The following is a 20,821-nucleotide window of genomic DNA, read 5'->3' as shown; positions in this document are numbered from 1 at the left end:
GGCAACTGAAAAAGAGGCAAAAATTGAACACTGTGACAAGTTTAGAAATGGATGGAAAGATCATCCACAAACCAAACGAGATAAGTAATTGTTTTCAAAGTTTCTTCAGGAAATTATATGCACAAGGGCCAGTCAACGAACAGGAAATAGAAGAATTTATTAAGAAATATGGATTACCAAAAATTTCAGAGCAAAGCAAAATGATTTTGAATGAGAAAATAACAGGACAAGAAACAGAGGGTGCCATTCAGAATATGCAACTGGGAAAATCTCCAGGACCAGATGGTTTGACTGCTAGATATTACAAAGCGTTGAAGGAATGGCTAGTACAACCACTGAAGGAAGTTTGTAATGAAATTTTGGAGGGGAAAAAGGCACCTGAATCGTGGAAAGAAGCTTTTATTTCACTTATACCGAAAACTGAGACTGAAAAGAACCAGGTCAAAAACTACCGCCCTATATCACTACTTAATGTGGATTACAAAATTTTTGCAGACATTTTGGCAAAAAGACTGAAGAGAGTGTTGGTAGGGGAGCTTCATAAGGACCAAACTGGCTTTCTTCCAGGGAGACATATGTCAGATAATGTGAGGAACATTATAGACATTTTGGAACTGTTAGAAGTGGACATTAATAGGAAGGCTGTTTTAATTTTTGTGGACGCGGAGAAAGCCTTTGATAATATTTGCTGGAGCTTTATGAAGAAGAATCTCCAAGGGATGGGGGTAGGCCAAGGTTCTGCAAACGGTATAGGTGCAATATATTCTAAACAAAAAGCAAAGTTAATTGTAAATAATGTGGTTACGGAAGAAATACCCATAGAAAAAGGTACACGACAGGGATGCCCAATATCCCCTTTACTTTTTATATCAGTCCTGGAGGTTTTGTTAAACATGATCAGAGGGGACCAGTTGGTTAAAGGAGTTCAGGTTGGAGCCAGACATTACAAGTTAAGGGCATTTGCAGATGACCTAGTATTGACCTTGCAACAGCCAGATACTAGTACTAAAAGAGTATTGGAACTAATTGAGATATTTGGTCATGTAGCAGGATTTAAACTGAACAAACAGAAAACGAAAGTGTTGGAGAAAAACTTAACATCAGCTGAAAAAGAGAAGTTTCAGAGTGAAACAGGTTTAGTGATAACGAAAAAAGTGAAGTACCTGGGGGTAAACTTAACATCTAAGAATGTGAACTTATTTAAGGACAACTATGACAAATGTTGGACAGAAGTAAAGAAAGATCTAGAAATATGGTCAAGGTTGAGACTTTCCTTGTTAGGCCGAATTGCTGTCATCAAGATGAATGTATTGCCTAGAATGTTGTTTTTATTCCAGACGTTGCAGATCTTGGACAAGATGGACTGTTTCAAGAAGTGGCAGAAAGACATATCTAAATTTGTCTGGCAGGGCAAAAAGCCCAGAATAAAATTTAAGATTTTAACTGACGCAAAAGATAGAGGGGGGTTTGCCCTGCCGGACTTAAGACTCTACTATGAATCGGCAGCCTTTTGCTGGCTGAAACATTGGCTGCTTCTTGAGAATACAGACATTTTGGATCTGGAAGGGTTTGATAATAGATTTGGCTGGCATGCATATATATGGTATGACAAGGTAAAATTGCACAAAGGTTTCAAAAACCATATTGTTAGGAAAGCATTATACAATGTTTGGATGCGGTATAAAGATTTATTGGAAAGTAAAACTCCCAGGTGGTTGTCACCAATGGAAGCTAAAGAGGTGAAAAAACTTAATATGGAGTCTAAATGGCCAAAATACTGTGAAATTTTAGAACAAGATGGTGAAAAAGTTAAATTACAGAGTTATGAGAAATTAAAGTCCAAGGTACGAGACTGGTTGCACTACCTTCAGATAAATGAGATATTTAAACAAGACAGGAAAATAGGCTTCCAGATGGAGAGGTCAAAATTAGAGACAGAACTGTTAGAACCCAATACTAAGAACTTGTCTAGAATGTATAATCTGCTGTTGAAATGGAATACACAGGATGAAACGGTGAAATCAGCTATGATTAAATGGGCACAAGATATTGGTCATGACATTATGTTTGCTGACTGGGAACAGTTATGGACCACCGGTGTTAAGTTTACGGCATGTAATGCCTTAAGAGAAAACATAATGAAAATGATTTACAGGTGGTACATGACCCCAGTCAAGCTTGCAAAAATTTACCATTCGCCCAATAATAAATGCTGGAAATGTAATGAGACTGAAGGTACTTTTTACCACCTTTGGTGGACCTGCCCGAAGATTAAAGCCTTTTGGGAAATGATCTATAATGAAATCAAGAAAGTCCTTAAGTGGACCTTTCCTAAGAAACCTGAGGCTTTTCTCTTGGGCATGGTTGGCCAATTGGTGTCAAGGAAGGATAGGACGTTTTTCATGTATGCCACTACAGCAGCAAGAATTCTTCTGGCAAAGTATTGGAAGACACAAGAACTACCCACTCTGGAAGAATGGCAGACAAAGGTGATTGACTATATGGGACTGGCAGAGATGACCGGCAGAATCCGTGACCAGGGGAAAGAGACAGTGGAAGAAGACTGGAAGAAATTTAAAATATATCTTAAAAATTGCTGTAAAATTGAGGAGTGTTAAGATGTTAAGGAACTAAGAAATAGAGAATTGCAGCTGTAATCAATAAGTTAAAGAAAAAAGAATCTAATGAAAGTGATTTAAATAATTAATTAATTTGAGGAGTTGCTGAAGAAATGTAAAACAAGGATGCAGAAAAGGGGAGGTATGGGGAAGTCCGGGAAGTAAGTTGTATGAAAATAAGATTATGAAATTATACATGTTTATATGTTTGTATGTTTTTGTTTTGTGTATTGTTTGTTTTTATTATGTGTTTGGAAAATCAATAAAAATTTATTATAAATATATATATATATATATTGGTGTTACCCTGAATTCCTTCCCCCCTGCTGGTCCCCTCTCCGGCATCGCTCGGGAGCCCTGCCTCCGCTTCTCGCTCTGATGTCAGTTCCCTGACAGGAGCGAATGTAGGCTTTCGCTGAAGCCTAGAGAGCGAGAGGGGTCGGTGCGCACCGACCCCTCTCGCTCTCCAGGCTTCGGGCAGATATCCGCAAGCCTTGGGAGCCGGGCGAGAGTTCCCGTTGCGCTCCGAAGGCTTGCGGATAGCAGCCTGCATCCCGAAGCCTGGGGAGTGCTGCACAGTGTGCCCGGGCTTCGGGCAGATATCCGCAAGCCTTGGGAGCATTGTCATGATCCTACAATTTACAGTGTTGAAGATCTTAGGTCAATAAACACCATTTACAGGGGTTGGTTTTGCTCCCTGGATTTTTCTTGAAGTTGCTGAGCAGTGAAAATCATACCCACTGTCCCCCTACAAGGTTGTAAACCATTTTGGGATTCAGCAAGCATATCCTTAGGTATAGTTAGAAGACAGTTTGCTAAGATCCTTGCAAGAATTTTGCCAGACACAGCTAATAGAGAGATGCCTTGATAGTTCCTGCAATCTGTTCCATCACCTTTTTAAAAAAGATTGATAATTGACTCAATCTGACTCAATCAATTTTATTGTTTATAGCCAATGGCCAGTTCTCTGGTAACATCTACTCAGAAGTCAGTGGGATTTACTCCTAGGTGAATGGGTAGAGGGTTGCTGCCTAAGGGCATTCTGTGGGATTACTTGATTTATAGGACAAAATCCCCATTCTCTCCTGTAACTCAGTAAGAGAGGTTTCTCTTCCTAAACCAACACCGTTTCCCATTCTTTGGGGGTTTTATCCAGTGCTATTTTTCTAGAAAAAGAGTTGTCAGTGTCAGGAGGTCCTACACACGAGTAGGAGTCCGGCAGAGACACATGCCACACTGGCATGTTCTCTTCCTCCTGGTCGTTCGTTCAGGATATTCAAAAGCTTTCTCCAGCCCAAACATCACAGTGACTGATACCTCAGAGGTATCAGAACACTTCAGGATCAGCAGAGTATAGGCAGTCAGCATACAGACTCAGTAGCGCAGCATTTGGCTATACTACGTTTATTTACATATATACACTCGGAGCATCATAACTCAGCTCCTTCCTCTTCAGCATCAGACAGCAAAGAGAAAGAGCAAAGGACAAATGTCCTACATCGCGGAAGCACAGTAATATAAACAGCCTGTCTCCGTCACGTCCCACAATGTGGAATGAAAACATACACCATCATGTGATATAAACAATCCCATGACTGCAACACGGGGAAAGAATCCTAACATCCACCCCTGATTCATGCACCGTGTTGTAGTCATCAGTGTAACTGCAACAAACATATAGATGTCATACACATAGTATACCCCTGTATCACCCATTCCACCCTTGGAACTACTTGCAACTGGACTAGCCTTGGGCCTTACCATCTTGCACATCTGGTTACCCTTCTTCCATGGAACTAGAACCTTAGCTCTGTTCCTCTCTGAGGAAACAGTGTCTACCCTTACAGCCTTTGGGCGTGGTTTCCCGTCCTTTGAGGACAAACCTTGTACCCCTTTCAAGACCTGTGTTGAGCTACTAAAGGTAAAGGGACCCCTGACCGTTAGGTCCAGTCACGGACCACTCTGGGGTTGCGGCACTCATCTCGCTTTATTGGCCGAGGGAGCCGGCGTACAGCTTCCGGGTCATGTGGCCAGCATGACTAAGCCGCTTCTGACGAACCAGAGCAGCACACAGAAACACTGTTTACCTTCCCGCCAGAGCGGTACCTATTTATCTACTTGCACTTTGACGTGCTTTTGAACTGCTAGGTTGGCAGGAACAGGGACTGAGCAATGGGAGCTCACCCCGTCGCGGGGATTTGAACCACCGACCTTCTGATCGGCAAGCCCTAGGCTCAGTGGTTTAACCCACAGCACCACGTGTGTCCCTGTGTTGAGCTACTAGCCACAGCTAAATCTGCACCAACTGTATCAATGGAACTCACCTTGGTATCAGGCATCAGTACGCTGTACAAGCCTTTTCCATACCCCAGGAAAATACTATGCTTCCTGCCTTGTGACGTCTCCACCCACATGTCAGACCCATTCGTTGGTCTCTTGGCACTATTTGGGTTTGCCTTGTCATTGTCCCTATCAGAACCTTCGTCTGATACTGAATCATCATCACCAATAGGGCGCCTTTGTAAGATACCCATATTGCCTTCCCCTTTTGCTTCGTCCCGAACACCTTTGGTACATCTGACCATCTTCGTGTCAGACACCAGCAGTCTGGAAGACCCATGCATGCATCCTGCATGAAAATAATGGTTATCAGGCATCACATGTCTCTCCAACCTTCCCCCCCCCCCCCCCATGTTGGCAAGAACAAGCCATTTATACAATCAGCATGTAAAATGTTGCTTCCGTTCTTCTGGATGGTCGCTTTCTGTTTGCTGAAAGAAACAGAACAAGCAAGAACAAGCCATTTATACAATCAGCATGTAAAATGCCGCTTCCGTTCTTCTGGATGGTCGCTTTCTGTTTGCTGAAAGAAACAGAACAAGCAAGAACAAGCCATTTATACAATCAGCATGTAAAATGCCGCTTCCGTTCTTCTGGATGGTCGCTTTCTGTTTTCTGAAGATACAGTACAGCCATGCTGCATCAGCTGGGATTCTCTCAGCCTGCTGCGTTTTTGACTTGGAATGAAAAACACGTTAGACAACATAACGTTACAGCATTTCAGTTCCACAGTCCTGGTGCTTTGCACCTCCAAGGAGTCTCCACCTGACTGGTGGATCGGACCCTTCTGTGGTGTAAGACTTGCTGAAGTCTTGCATCTCTGGCCTTGCTTCATGCTGCCTTTGGAAAATGTTGCAGATCTTCCTGGCCTTTGGACTCTGTCCAAACTTCCCACAGGAAAACCTTTCCGGTGCTTCAAACTCAGCAGCAGCACCTGGTGGTTGTAATGATGGTTGGGATGATGTGGCAGTCAACCCCCCTTGCTCCTCCTGTGCTGGAGATTTATCACTCGGAACAGGAAACATCGCCCTTTGTGCAATTTTCCTCCAAATGCCTCCCATCACGTCTGCAGCCTTTGGTTTCAGGAAAACAAATCTGCACGGTCTTCTGGGATACTGTATCAGCCTCCCCCGGGGCGTGATTTATGGCATTCTGCTGAGCTATTGCCTCCCACTGCATGTGGGTGTCAGAGACAGCAAATCCTGCCCTCCGAACCTCTCTGACATCCTGGTCAGCAACCCTCCCCCCCCCCCCCCCGCCATCTTGAAGTGTCCAAGTGTGACGCAGCTTTAATTCTTGCCGAACACACACTGCCTGTTGGCATCAGACACAGCCTGGGTCTCAAACTGCTTTTGCTGCTTCAGGAATGAAACACCTGCTCTCCCGTTCCCCTTTCTTTTCTCAGGGAATGAATCAGAAGATCCTTTATTCTCAGGCTTATTGCCTTGTCTGCTGTTATGCAGCATTGAGGAATGTCCTCCCTCCATAACTAATAAATCAGTAGCTACATTCTTGGCAAAGTCTTGCCGCATCAAGCAGCTCTTCTGTCTCTTGAAAAGCAGCTTTTCCATTCCCTCTACATAACTCAGGGACTGGGACTTTTACGCCTTCCTGCTCCAACTCCTTTCCAGAGATTACTCTGAGCCAGGAAAACATAGTCATAAATCAAACAGGTTATTCTGTACACAAGCTGCTGGCATTGGTACAAACAGTCCAGTCTATTCACTTTCGGTTTTAGGCTCTCGCATCTACACTTACAGCTGTACTCACAGACTCTATCTGCAGCTCCATCCAGAGAGTGCTTCACACTGCCGGTTGCCAGAGACTTCAACTGGGACAAAAACAGCTCCCAGTCCTTCCAGCTGGCACTGAGCCTGCTGTCCTCTGTGGACACGAACCCTGGGCCCATAATCATTGTCAGGAGGTCCTACACATGAGTAGGAGTCCGGCAGAGACACATGCCACACTGGCATGTTCTCTTCCTCCTGGTCGTTCTTTCGGGATATTCAAAATCCCGATTCAGCGCCGAGGGCCTTCTGGCGGTTCCCTCATTGCGAGAAGTGAGGCTACAGGGAACCAGACAGAGGGCCTTCTCGGTAGTGGCGCCCTCCCTGTGGAACGCCCTCCCATTAGATGTCAAAGAGATAAATAATTACCTGATATTCAGAAGACATCTTAAGGCAGCCTTGTTCAGGGAAGTTTTTAATATGTAACGCTGTACTGTTTTTAACACTGATTGGGAGCCGCCCAGAGTGGCTGGGGAAACTCAGCCAGATGGGCGGGGTATAAATAATAAATTATTATTATTATTATATTATAAAATCTTTCTCCAGCCCGAACATCACAATGACTGATACCTCAAAGGCATCAGCACACTTCAGGATCAGCAGAGTATAGGCAGTCAGCATACAGACTCAGTAGCGCAGCATTTGGCTATACTACGTTTATTTACATATACAAACTCGGAGCATCGTAACTCAGCTCCTTCCTCTTCAGCATCAGTCAGCAAAGAGAAAGAGCAAAGGACAAACGTCCTACATCACGGAAACACAGTAATATAAACAGCCTGTCTCCATCACTTCCCACAATATGGAATGAAAACATACACCATCATGTGATATAAACAATCCCATGACTGCGACACGGGGAATGAATCCTAACAGCCAAAACTCACCATGAACACCTTGCTCATTCTCTTAGAATGGCAATGGTGCCCACCTGAGAGGTGCTGGAAGTCTGTTCTGGAGAGTTAGCCCTGGTTTATCTATCCTCTCCCTGCCACCCCTAAGCCTCAGAGCAGGAGTAAAGGGAGAAATGAGAAATAATGCAATGCAACATGTTTTAAATGCATAACTGTCAGGGACTGGAATGTCAGGAGCCCAGGCTGCCATCTTGATAACACAGCACACAAGTCATAATTAGCTTGAAGATTTATTGCAAAACAAACAATAAGCCTCAGACACTCTATCGGAGCTTCTGTACCTTACAATTCAGTTGACCCTTCTGAGGAGTTCTTTTTTAAAAATATATATATATTGCTTTAAACAAATACATATAAAAATATAGGCAACCAAAATTACAAAAGAAAATTTATTAATAATAATAATGTAATGGTTCTAGGGGTTGCTTGTGTGTAAATCAACGCCACCCTTGGCTGGTTGCCTGAATGAACCCTTTCTGTCTGGACAGCCACGCGCCCGTGGCTGTCTCAATCGCTGGCAGAATCCGTTAGTGGGCGTTTCTTGAACTTCTTCCAGCATAGAAGCTCTTTGACGCCTAGTCTCCGCCTACTTTCCCTGCGCGGAAGCCTTCTGCGCAGGGAGGGTGTGGGCATCGGAGGACCGGTGCTCTCCCCACTGGTTCCCGGCGAGGAGTCTTGGAGCCACCTCGCCGATTCCCCCATCTGCCCCCCTTCTCCACTGGTGTTACGCTGATTTCCTTCCCCAGAAGATGTGCTGCTTCTCTCCCTCCCGGGATGCTCTCCGGAATCCCTCTGGAGCCCTCCCTCTCCCTCTGGCTCCGATGGCAGTTCCCTGGCATCCACCTCCTCCCCAGGACCCCCTCCACCCCCGGCGCGATTTTTTGATACAACCTCGTCTCTTTCCTCGGCCGACGACGCGGGGAATCCCCTGAAGGAGCTGTCACCATCCTCTGAGGATTCAAAACCAGCCTCCCACCCGCTCCGATCTCTCCCCGCAGAGTGGGCCTCCCAGTCTGATTCTTCTCCCTCTGACACCTCACCTCCCTCCTCTTCGGAGGCAGGAAAACCCACAAAGTCCCCTTCGTCGTCTGTGGGTCCAAATTCTTCCTCCCAGAATCTCGCTAGTGGTTTTGGCTTATCCGGGAACAAACTGTGGAATTCTTCCACCAGATACCCGTCATTGATTGACTCAGCGGGGACCCACATGTTTTCTGACCTGGGTTCTCCCTCCCAAGCTACCAAGTACTCCACCTGTCGACCTCGCCACCTTGAATCGAGGATTTCCATGGCTTGGTTGCAGTGTTCCCTCTCCTCTACCCGCGGGTGGGTGGTGACTCCTCCCTCCCGCCCCGGAAACTCTCGCCCTTCCCTGTACGGTGTGAGTAGTAACCTATGGAACACCGGATGTATCTTCATGCTGTCTGGCAACTTGAGTTTAAACGCCACTGGGTTCACCTGCTGTGCGACCTCAAAAGGCCCCGGCCGCCTCGGCTGCAACTTCTTGCACCCTCCCTTTAGGGGTAACCCTTGGGTTGACAACCACACCCGGTCTCCTACCCGTATGGCCTCCCCCTCCCTACGGTGCTTGTCCGCCTGCCTTTTGTAAACTTCCTTGGCCTGCTCCAAGTTCATCTTGAGTTGTTGGTGCAAGGCCTCCATTTCTTATACAAACTGCTCGGCCGCGGGTACACTCCATGCTTCCTCCCCCCTCCCCGGGAAGGCCCTGGGGTGACACCCATAATTGGCCATGAACGGGCTCATTCCCGTGGACACGTGTTCCGCGTTATTGTACGCAAATTCAGCCAAAGCTAATTTCTCTACTCAATCGTTCTGTCTCTCGCTGACATAGCAGCATAGGTATTGCTAGAGTATACTGTTCGCTCTCTCTGCTTGCCCATTGGTTTCAGGGTGACTGGCCGTCGAGAAGCTCACCTCGACCTGTAGCAAGCTCATGAGCTTCCTCCAGAACCTGGAAGTAAATTGTTTCCCGCAGTCGAAGATTACCCTCGAGGGAGCCCCGTGCAGTCTGAAAATGTGATCCACAAACAACCGGGCTGTCTCCTCTGCCGTCACCGCGTGCGAGCAAGCTATGAAATGGCACATTTTTTACAGTAGATCGACTACTACCATGACGGCTGTCTTCCCCCTTGACTTGGGCAAATCTGTCATAAAATCAATGGACACCACCTCCCAGGGCCTTCCCGGCGTAGGTAAGGGTTCCAGTAACCCTGCGGGGGCAGCCCTCTCTCCCTTTGCCCTCTGGCATCGGTCGCACCCCCGTACATATTCCCGTACCTCTTCCCTCACCTTTGGCCACCAGAACTGCCTGGTGACGAGCAGCATGGTCTTGTGCTGTCCAAAGTGCCCAACTGTTGGGTTGTCATGGAGCTGTTTAAGTACCTTACCCCTCAAGGTCTCCCCCGGTACATACAGTGCCCCCTTATAGTACAGTACCCCTTCCTTTTCCTCAAACCCTCCATGGTCTTCCCTTCCGTCCCGGAGTCCCCTGATTTTTGCTTGAGCGAACGCGTCGTCTCTAGTAAGCCCTGCCAGTTCTCGTTTCCCAACCAACGTTCCCCCACACACCCATCGGTCCTCGGGAAACACGTGTTGGGTTTCCGGTGGTCCCTCTCCCTCCAGGTATTCCGGTTTCCGGGAGAGAGCATCTGCTCTTACGTTTTCCTCTCCCGGCACGTATCTGATCTCGAAGGAAAACTTGGCGAACTCCTGGGCCCATCGAACCTGTCTCTGGTTGAGCACTCGCGCGGTCCGCCAGTATTCCAAGTTCTTGTGGTCAGTACAAACCTGGATCTTGTGCCGCGCCCCTATCAACAGATGTCTCCATTGCCGAAACGCCGCGTAGATCGCAAGCAGTTCGTGGTCATACACCGTGTAGTTTTGCTCTGACTTGCTCAGCTTCCTCGAGAAAAAGGCACACGGCCTCCAGTCCTGCTTAGCCCCGGGCTGCAAAAGGACCGCTCCCACAGCTCAGTCGGACGCGTCCGTCTCCAGTCTCATGGGCTTCTCCAGATCAACGTGCAGGAGCTGCTCTTCCGTAGCGAACGCCTTCTTCAGCCTTTCAAAGGATTGCTGGGCACTTTCTGTCTACGCGAACTTCTTTTTGCTACTGAGACAATCTGTTATGGGCGCTGTCAAGTGAGCGAAGTTCTTTATGAACTTCCTATAGAAGTTGCTGAAGCCTAAGAGCCTTTGCACATCTTTCCGGGTTTTGGGGGCTTTCCATTCCAGCACTGCCTTCACCTTGCCTGGGTCCATAGCTAGGCCCTTGCCTGACAACTTGTACCCCAGAAACTCGACCTCCCTGGCGTGAAATTGGCATTTTTCCAGCTTGACCCACAACTGATGCTTCTGCAGTCTCTGTAGCACTTCCCTGACATCTCTGACGCGTTGCTTCTCATTGTCCAAATAGATTAAGACGTCATCCAAAAAGGCTACGCAATTCTTGTACAGCAGGGGCCCCAACACGTGGTGCATGAATCCTTGAAAACAGGCGGAGCCCGATTGTAATCCAAATGGCATGACTAAGTACTCAAAGGCCCCCAGGGGGGTGAACATGGTCGTTTTCCATTCGCCCCCCTCCCTTACCCTAATTAAATTGTATTCCCCCCTGAGGTCCAGCTTGGTAAAAATCTTCCCTTGCCTCACCCGGGTTAAAATGTCATCAATCCTTAGCATTGGGAAGGTCACGGGTTCAGACACCAGGTTCAAGGCCCTATAATCTATGACCAACCTGGGCTGATTGGTCTCCTTTTTGTCTACAAAGAACACCGGATTGCCCCCCACCGCCTTTGATTCCCTTATGAACCCCCTCTTCAGGTTCTTATCAATAAACTGCCGCAACTTCTGCATCTCCCGGTCTGACGTGGCGTACAGCTTACCCATCGGCAACTGAGCCCCTGGGAGTAGGTTGATTTGGCAGTCAAAGGGCCTGTGGGGGGGGTAGTCTATCTGCCTCCCTCTCACTGAAGACCTCCTTCAGATCAGCATATTGTGGTGGCACCTCCCTTTGTTATTCCACGGCCAGCCCAGCAACCCTGGCTACTGTCATTCTTGGGTTCTCCCCTCCCAGACAGTGTCTTAAGCAGTAAGCTGACCCAAAGGTGACTGACCGCTGATGCCATGACACTACTGGATCATGCAGTGCCAGCCAGCTCATTCCCAGTATTATTGGGGGTCCTGCCAGTGTGGCCACGTGAAAGGCAATGGTCTCCGTGTGCCTGGAAACCCTCATTCACATTGGCGGGGTCTGATGTGTCACTTCCCCTCCCAGAAGTTCCCTGCCATCGATGGTTGTCACCTGCAAGGGAAATGTTGGGTGTAGTGAAGGGTTAACCTTCTGTGCCTCAAGCCTGAGAGGAGGCACTTACAAGGGAAGTAAGCCAGGACATGACGAAGGCAGCTTGGAATGCTGTGAGCTGAGTGGAAAGCGAAAGCAGTTTGCTGTGTATCTGCAAACAGAGGGAGAAGATGCAGCTGGAATCCGATGGCTTTTATGAATTGTAAATATGCTACTTTTGAGCCAATAAAGAGATATTAAGACAGAAGAAAAGCCTGGGCTTGTTTACTGCCCTTTCCAACACACGACCGCTTTGCAACTTTGCTATCTGCTAATTGTTTTACGACCTGCAGAGGCTGGCAGGGGGAAGCGTGCTGGACAATAAAGCAATAAATCTACTTAACATGGTTATGGGATCAACGTGAAGCGTGTGATAAAGGGCTTGGAAGACTTTAAAAGGCTGAACGTCAGTTTGATCGACTGCCAAGGCTTCAAAGAGAGCAGGGGGCAGATCGGAGGAGGCTGACGGAGTGGGAGCTGAGAGCCACGTCATCCGGAGAGCCCAGTTTGGCTGCAGAGTGAGTACTTTTGCAAGAGGCCAACAGAAGGGAGGCAAATGGCTCAGCCCCATGCACATGGCTTTGAGTTTAAACTGCCATGTCAGAAACTGACTAGCCAAAATTGGCTGCAGTGGAGTTTTCAAGCAGAGCTTTTGCTGGTTGGGGAGCAGCTGTGGGACGTAGTTCACCCCCCACACAATGCAACTGGGAAAGCAGAGGCTAAGAGGGCTGCAGAACAAAGTGAAGTAGAGAAGCGTGTGCTTGCTTTTTTGGCAGAAAATGTGGATGCTCATCTGGTGCCAGTTGTCCTGGGTGCAAGAAGGCCAGAGGCCGCTTGGCTAGCACTCCGAGAAGCTTGTGGAGCTGGGGTGGGAAGCAAGGGCCAAGAAGTGGCTGCATCCGAAAGGGAGAGGCAAGATGGTGCCGGCCACATTCTTGAGAGCCATTACACAGCTGGGAGGAGCTGGGAGCCCCTACAGGGGGGCGAAGGGACTGTTGCTGTTGCTGGCAATGCTGCTGGTGCTTTTGCTGAGCCTGGGAGCTGTTTGGATGCTGCAACGTGTCTGTGTGAGGAGCCAGGAGAGAGGCCAAGTGTTGGGAGCCCTTTACCCATCAGAGGGGGTGCAGGCAAACGTCCTGGAGACCCCGTGAGCAGTGGGGGGGGCAGTGAGCAGTGAAAGCTCAGAGACGCCTCTTTCTCCAAAAGCTGCTAAGAGTTGTTTACGTCGTGAGCCTGGGAAGCTGAAAAGAGCTAAAGGCTCCAAGGTCGGCCACCTGCAGCAAAGACAGATAAGAGCTTCGGATTTGTGTGGGAACGCTGAGACAAGTCCGGTCTCCAAGGCAACTGAGAGAGTTGCATCTACGGAAGCTGTGAAGGTCGTGGGCAAGTCTTCCTGCCAGGGGGAGTCTGTTGCCATGACAACCAGAGGGGACATCTGCCGAAGCCCCAAGGAGGGGGGTAGTGAGAAAATTGTTGCCATGACGACCCAGGAATGTCAACAACAAGACTTTCTCACTGTAATAATCGACTCTGGAGCCACCAACTCGCTGGTGCCATCTCCTGGTCTTTTGAGAAATTGCAGGACAGTAAAAACTGAGAAATATGTGACAATTGCAGATGGAAGCAGAAAAAGGCTGACAGAGACAGGTTTTTTCTTCTGTCCTTTTCTTAGGCATGAAGTCAAAGCTTATGCAGTGCCCGGTTTAACTAACTGTTTGTTAAGTGTGCATGATCTACTTGTTGATGGTTTTCATGTTTCTTTTGCAGGTGACAAGTGTGAGTTTTCCAAGGATGGGAAACACGTGTACACAGTGCAGTCTAAAGATAATTTGTTTGCTGTAAATGTGCCTTTTTCCACAGGAGAGGATGACACCGAAGATGCGAAGGGCCAATGTGTGAATGTAGCACCTCACCATGGTTGTTCACATATTTGGCACCGACGCTTCGCCCATTTGAATTGGAGATATCTTCAGAAAGCACCAGAGCTGACACAAGGGTGCAAATTTAATGTTTGTGACAAATTTTTAGATTGCAATGCATGTAAACAGGCGAAAATTGTGACATGCTCATATCCAAAGGCAGAAAGACAGACCACACAACCCTTTGAATTAATTCATGCAGATTTGTGTGGACCCATGTCAGTTGAGTCACTGGGAGGTTCGAAGTATTCTCTGCTTCTGATTGATGATTTTTCGAGGTCTGCTTGGACCTTTGCTCTGAAAACGAAAGGGGAGGCGGCTAAAATGATCAGGGATTGGATCATCGCAGTTGAGGTAACCTTTTCCACCAAAGTTCGTGGTTTTCAAAGTGACAGAGGTGCTGAGTTCACTGGTTCTGCTTTGCAGGATTTCTTTAGGGAGAAGGGGATTAGCCACAAATTGACCGCTCCTTACTCTCCGCAACAGAATGGGCTGGCAGAGTGTGATGGCCTGGGATTCCGAGTCTGAGAGCGATCCGGAGGAATCCCAGCCGGCACAGGAGTCCCCGCCTCCAGGGCCGGCTGAACTGGGGCAAGGCCTAGATGCTGAGGAAACTCAAGAGCAGGCACCAGGTGAAATCATTCAGGCCCCAGAGGTGCTGGAAGACTCAGTGGCTACAGGTGAGCCTCCCCCGGGGCCCAGTAACCCTTCGGCCTCTCCTGATCTGCAGAGGCTTAGGGCAGAGAGGCGAAGGGAACTGGTGTCTCCCAGGAGGAGTGCTCGCCTTAAGGCCAAGAGAGGCGGGGCTTCTGGGGGCCGGGACCGCCCCCGGCCTTAGAAGAAGATAAAGGTCAGGCAGCCCGGTCCCAGGTTGCGGGAGCAACGTCGTTGTGAAGTATCTGCTTTACCCAGTCCTTGTTCGGCACTCCCAGTGTGCCTGTTCCTCGCCCGGCTTCCTGTTTCTGACTCTCCGGTGTTCCTGTTCCTCGCCTGGATTCCTGCTTCTGCCTTACCAGTGTTCCTGTTCCTCGCCTGGCTTCCTGCTTCTGCCCTACCATCGTTCCTGCTACCCCGCCCGGCTCCCTGTTGATCTTGGCCTACGGTAATAGTACCTTATCCCCCCTGGGACCAGCACAGTTTGCTCCCGCCACACCCGCACTCCCTCTTTGTTGGGGTGCGTTCGGGAAGAGTCAGAGGCCATGGCTGACCAAGCGGCTACATTGTTGGCAATAGCCCAGGAGAACCAGGCCTTGAGGCACACCGTGCAGCAGCTCAGTAACGTGGTTACGGCACTACAGCAGCGTTTGGACGCCCTACCGGCTCCTGGGGCCGACGCCCCGGCTTCTGGCAAGTACCCAGTGGCCTTGCCTGAGAAATTTGATGGGGCCCCGGCCAGCTTTCCCATGTTCCTTGCCCAGGCCAAGCTGTATATTCAGGGGCGCGCCCGGAACTTCCCTGACGACCGCACCAAGGTGCATTTTTTGATTAGTTTGTTAAAGGACCAGGCGGCCAAGTGGGCGTTGCCGCTGCTCAGGCAAGACTCCCCCTTGCTGGCAGACTACGGGGGGTTTTGCAATCTGTTGGAGGCCGCGTTCGGCAACCCTCAGAAGGGGAGTCAAGCCAACCGGGCGATTCGGCGGTTGAGACAGGGCAAGTCCAAGGTGGCCGCATACACCACAGAATTCCGGCTGCTGGCACAGGACTTGACCTGGAACGACTCTGCTCTGCGGGACCAGTATCTCGAGGGGCTTTCAGATGAGATACTGGACCAGCTGGCCACAATGGAACGCCCCACCACGCTAGACGCCCTTATTCAGCGGAGTCTACAGATAGACGATCGGCTAGAGGACCGGCGTCAGGCTCGGGGCCGCCGGCACCTCCAGTTCTCGGCCCCAGTGTCTACCAGCAGCCCCACAGGCCCAGCTGAGTCATTGGAGGAACCCATGCAGCTTGGGGCAGTGCGGCCACGCCTCTCCCCCGCAGAGAAGTCGCGGCGTCGGGAGGGGAATCTATGTCTCTATTGTGGCGGAAGCGGACACTATGCACGGTCCTGTCCTGAGAAACCGCCAACCCCAGTAGCTGATGGCCCTGGCTACCTGGGGTCCCAAACAGCACAGAATGGGGCCGCACCAATTGAATTACAACACCTTATGGTTCCGGTACATCTATACCCTCCAGGAGGGCCATGGATTCTTACCCATGCTCTGGTGGATTCAGGGGCAACCCGCTCTTATATGGATGCTGCTTTTGCTGCCCAGCATCGGGTGCCACTTCGGAACAAGCCAGAACCGGTACAGGTGGAGGCAATCGACGGACGGCCACTGCGTTCGGGCGCCGTCACTCAAGAGACCCAGCCCCTGGTCCTGTGCCTCCAGCAGCACCGTGAGATGCGAACTCTGGATATTGCCTCCATGCCCCGGTTCCCCCTGGTGCTTGGGATGGACTGGCTAGAGGCTCACAATGTGCAGATTGACTGGGTCAAACGGACTGTACACTTCCCAGACCCCAGTTCTCCTGCTGAGACTGAGATGCTAGCAGCTGCGCCCACTGAGGAAGCTGCTGCAACGCTCCCCGCTGAGTACCGGGACTATCACGACGTGTTCGAGGAACGGGGGGCAGACCAGCTGCCGCCGCATCGGTCCTTTGACTGCGGCATAGACCTCCAACCCGGAGCGCCTCTACCGGTGAGTCGCTTATACTCGTTAACAGAGCCAGAGCGTGAGGCTTTGCAGGACTTCTTGCGCAAGAACCTGGAGCGTGGGTTCATTAGACCTTCTACCTCGCCCACTGCTGCGCCAGTGCTCTTTGTTAAAAAGAAATGTGGGGAGCTCCGCCTTTGCCATGATTACCGGGCCCTGAACAAAATTACCATCCCGGACCGGTACCCCTTGCCCCTTATTTCGGAGTTACTGGAGCGGGTGCAAGGGGCGCAGGTGTTCACCAAGCTAGACCTCCGGGGAGCCTACAATTTGATTCGGATCCGCGCCGGGGATGAGTGGAAGACAGCATTCGGGACCCGGTACGGACAGTTCGAATACCTGGTTATGCCCTTTGGTTTGTGCAACGCGCCTGCTGTGTTCCAACGGTACATCAACCACGTGTTCCAGGACTTGCTAGACAAGTACGTGGTGGTGTACTTGGATGACATTCTGGTTTACTCCCGTGACCCGGCGTGCCACGAGGGCCATGTCCGGACCGTGCTGCAGCGCTTGCGCGAGCATCGTCTGTATGCAAAGCTCAGCAAGTGCGAGTTCCATCAGCAGTCAGTGGACTTCCTGGGTCATCGACTCTCACCAGGTGGGGTGCAGATGGATCCTGGGAAGGTGGCAGCGGTTCGAGAATGGGCGGCACCTCGGAACCGCAAGGACCTACAGCGTTTCCTGGGGTTCGCCAACTATTACCGGACCTTCATTGCGGATTATGCTCACCGCACCACCCCGTTGACCCGGCTTCTGCGCCCCAAGACGCCATTTTCCTGGGACAAGGAGGCGGAGGAGGCATTTCAAGGGTTGAAGGCCTGTTTCCAGAGAGCGCCAATCTTGCAACATCCGGATCCTTCTCGACCCTTTGTGGTAGAGACTGACGCCTCCAGTACGGCTCTCGGTGCCGTCTTGTCTCAGCAGCACGAACCGGAAGCGCCACTCTTACCCTGCGCCTTCTATTCCCGCCAGCTCCTTCCAGCGGAGCGTAACTATACCGTGTGGGAGCGGGAACTACTGGCCATCAAGGTGGCCTTTGAGGTTTGGCGCCACCATCTTGAAGGAGCAAGACACCCGGTGGAGGTGAGAACCGACCACCGGAACCTGGAATACCTCCAGACCACCCGCAAGCTGAACCAAAGGCAGATCCGGTGGGCGTTGTTCTTTTCCCGGTTCCAGTTCCGGATCCGCTACATCCCTAGCTCCCAAAACCAGAAGGCGGATGCCCTGTCCCGGAAACCTGAAGACAACGCAGACACGGTTCAGCAAGCAGCACCCACCACGATCCTACCACCAGCTGCATTCCTGGCCACCCAGGAGGTTGAGCCACTGCAGGCTCGGGTGCGGGAACAGCAGCGGGTCGACGCTTGGGCCCAGGAACGACTCCGGGAACTGGCCGAAGGATCATGCCCTCAGTATCCAGGGCTGGTCTCGCATCAGGGTCTTCTGCTGCACCACGGGCGCCTGTACATCCCACCAGGGCCGCTGCGGGCTGAGGTTCTCCGGATGACCCATGACGCTCCAGCGGCGGGGCACTTTGGGCGGTATCGGACCACCCATCTGGTAAGCCGTGAGTTTTGGTGGCCCCGTTTGAAGGCTGACGTGGCTCGCTACGTCGCTGGTTGTGACGTCTGCAGGCGGGCCAAGGGGCCTACCGGGCGACCCCCCGGCCTTCTTCAGCCGTTGCCGGTTCCACCACGTCCTTGGCACACAGTTTCTCTAGACTTTGTAGTGGAGTTACCCCCGTCTCGTGGCTGCACCTGCCTTCTAGTTTTCTCCGACCACTTCACGAAGATGGTGCACTGTGCCCCCTGCCCATCCATACCCTCAGCTAAGGAAACCGCGCAGCTGTACCTTCAGCATGTCTTCCGCCTGCATGGCCTACCTGAGCGTGTAGTGTCCGACCGCGGCGTTCAGTTCACGTCCCGGTTTTGGCGTGCTTTGCACCAGGCCCTCGGAACAGAGGTCTGTCTCTCATCTGCTTACCACCCACAGACTGATGGCCAGACGGAACGGGCGAACGCGGTGCTGGAACAGTACCTCCGGTGTTACTGCAGCTACCAGCAGGACGACTGGGTCGACCACCTAGCATTGGCGGAGTTCGCTTATAACAATGCGGTGAATGCGTCCACCCAGCAGACCCCGTTCCAAGCCAGTTATGGCCTTCATCCACGGTTGTTTCCGGATGTGCTGCCGGCATCTGCAGTCCCTGCGGTGACAGAGTGGCTTCAGGAGCTCCAGTCCCAGCAACAGCTGTTGATGGAGCAGCTGCGCCAGGCCAAGGAGGCGTACAAGGTCCAGGCCGACCGCCACCGCCAGGTGGGGCCGGAACTTCACGTCGGTGACTTGGTATGGCTTTCCACTCGCCACCTCCACCCTTCTCGACCTTCGCGGAAGCTGGACGCCCGGTTCACCGGCCCGTTCCCTATCGTGGACCAGGTCTCGCCTGTGGCATTCCGTCTCCGGTTGCCAGCACACCTGAAGGTTCACCCGGTATTCCACAGGTCCCTTCTGAGTCCGGTGGCCCCACCCGATGAGTTCCACCCGAACCGTCCCCGACCGCAGCCAGTTTTGGTGCAGGGAGAGCCTGAGTACGAGGTGGAACGCATTCTGGACTCCCGATACCGCAGGGGAAGGCTGCAGTATCTCATTGACTGGAAGGGGTATGGGCCAGAGGACCGTTCCTGGGAACCAGCGGTCAACGTCCACGCACCTGCCTGCATCCGGGAGTTTCATGCAGCGTACCCCAGCAAGCCGGGTCCAGACCCTCAAGTGAGGGGGGGGCCTGGGAGGGGGGATGGTGTGATGGCCTGGGATTCCGAGTCTGAGAGCGATCCGGAGGAATCCCAGCCGGCACAGGAGTCCCCGCCTCCAGGGCCGGCTGAACTGGGGCAAGGCCTAGATGCTGAGGAAACTCAAGAGCAGGCACCAGGTGAAATCATTCAGGCCCCAGAGGTGCTGGAAGACTCAGTGGCTACAGGTGAGCCTCCCCCGGGGCCCAGTAACCCTTCGGCCTCTCCTGATCTGCAGAGGCTTAGGGCAGAGAGGCGAAGGGAACTGGTGTCTCCCAGGAGGAGTGCTCGCCTTAAGGCCAAGAGAGGCGGGGCTTCTGGGGGCCGGGACCGCCCCCGGCCTTAGAAGAAGATAAAGGTCAGGCAGCCCGGTCCCAGGTTGCGGGAGCAACGTCGTTGTGAAGTATCTGCTTTACCCAGTCCTTGTTCGGCACTCCCAGTGTGCCTGTTCCTCGCCCGGCTTCCTGTTTCTGACTCTCCGGTGTTCCTGTTCCTCGCCTGGATTCCTGCTTCTGCCTTACCAGTGTTCCTGTTCCTCGCCTGGCTTCCTGCTTCTGCCCTACCATCGTTCCTGCTACCCCGCCCGGCTCCCTGTTGATCTTGGCCTACGGTAATAGTACCTTATCCCCCCTGGGACCAGCACACAGAGAGGAAGAACAGGACGGTGCAGGAAGCTGTGTCTGCGATCCTGTGGGACGCAGGGCTACCCCAGAAATATTGGTCTGAGGCCTGGCGCTATGTGGTCCATACGCAGAATAGAGTGTACAACTCTAGTGTAGGAAACACACCGTATTTCTTACTGCATGGAAGGAAGCCCAAGGTACACTACCTTCGTGTGTTTGGTTGTGAGGCTTGGGTGCTTATTCCAAAGGCTCTACGCAAGAAAGGTGAGCCAAGATCTAAAAGAATGATCTTTGTAGGGTATGAGCCTGGCTCAAAGGCCTGGCGGTTTGCGTACCCAAGTGGAGACCAGTCAAGGTTGGTTATCAGCAATAGTGCTGAGTTCTGTGAGCAAGCTGGTTGGAAACGTCTGCACGCTAATCCAGACGTGATTTCACAGCAGTTCTATGACTCAGACGTTGAGGAGGAAGAGGAACTTGGTGCTGGGGACCATGGTCCAGAGCAACAGAGTCCACCACAGGGACAGAGTCCAAGGCAGGGACAGCTCAGGATCCCTCAGAGGGGGGAACCTAGAACACCTCCTCAGGCAAGTGTCAAGTGTGAGCCAAAGAGTGAGCCTTCTTCACCTGCTGGACCAGCTGTAAGGCCCAAGAGGCGCAGCAGGTCAGAGGGGGGAAACACTGAAGTTGAGGATGATTTAGCTGGACCCAGTGAAGCAGCAGGGTCACCAAGATTCACACTGAGGAGATCAGCGAGGACAAGGAGGCCTCCTGA

The sequence above is a fragment of the Podarcis muralis genome, chromosome W, assembly GCF_964188315.1.
Source record: "Podarcis muralis chromosome W, rPodMur119.hap1.1, whole genome shotgun sequence".
Taxonomy (NCBI): Eukaryota; Metazoa; Chordata; class Lepidosauria; order Squamata; family Lacertidae; genus Podarcis; species Podarcis muralis.
This window is presented reverse-complemented; position numbering follows the sequence as displayed.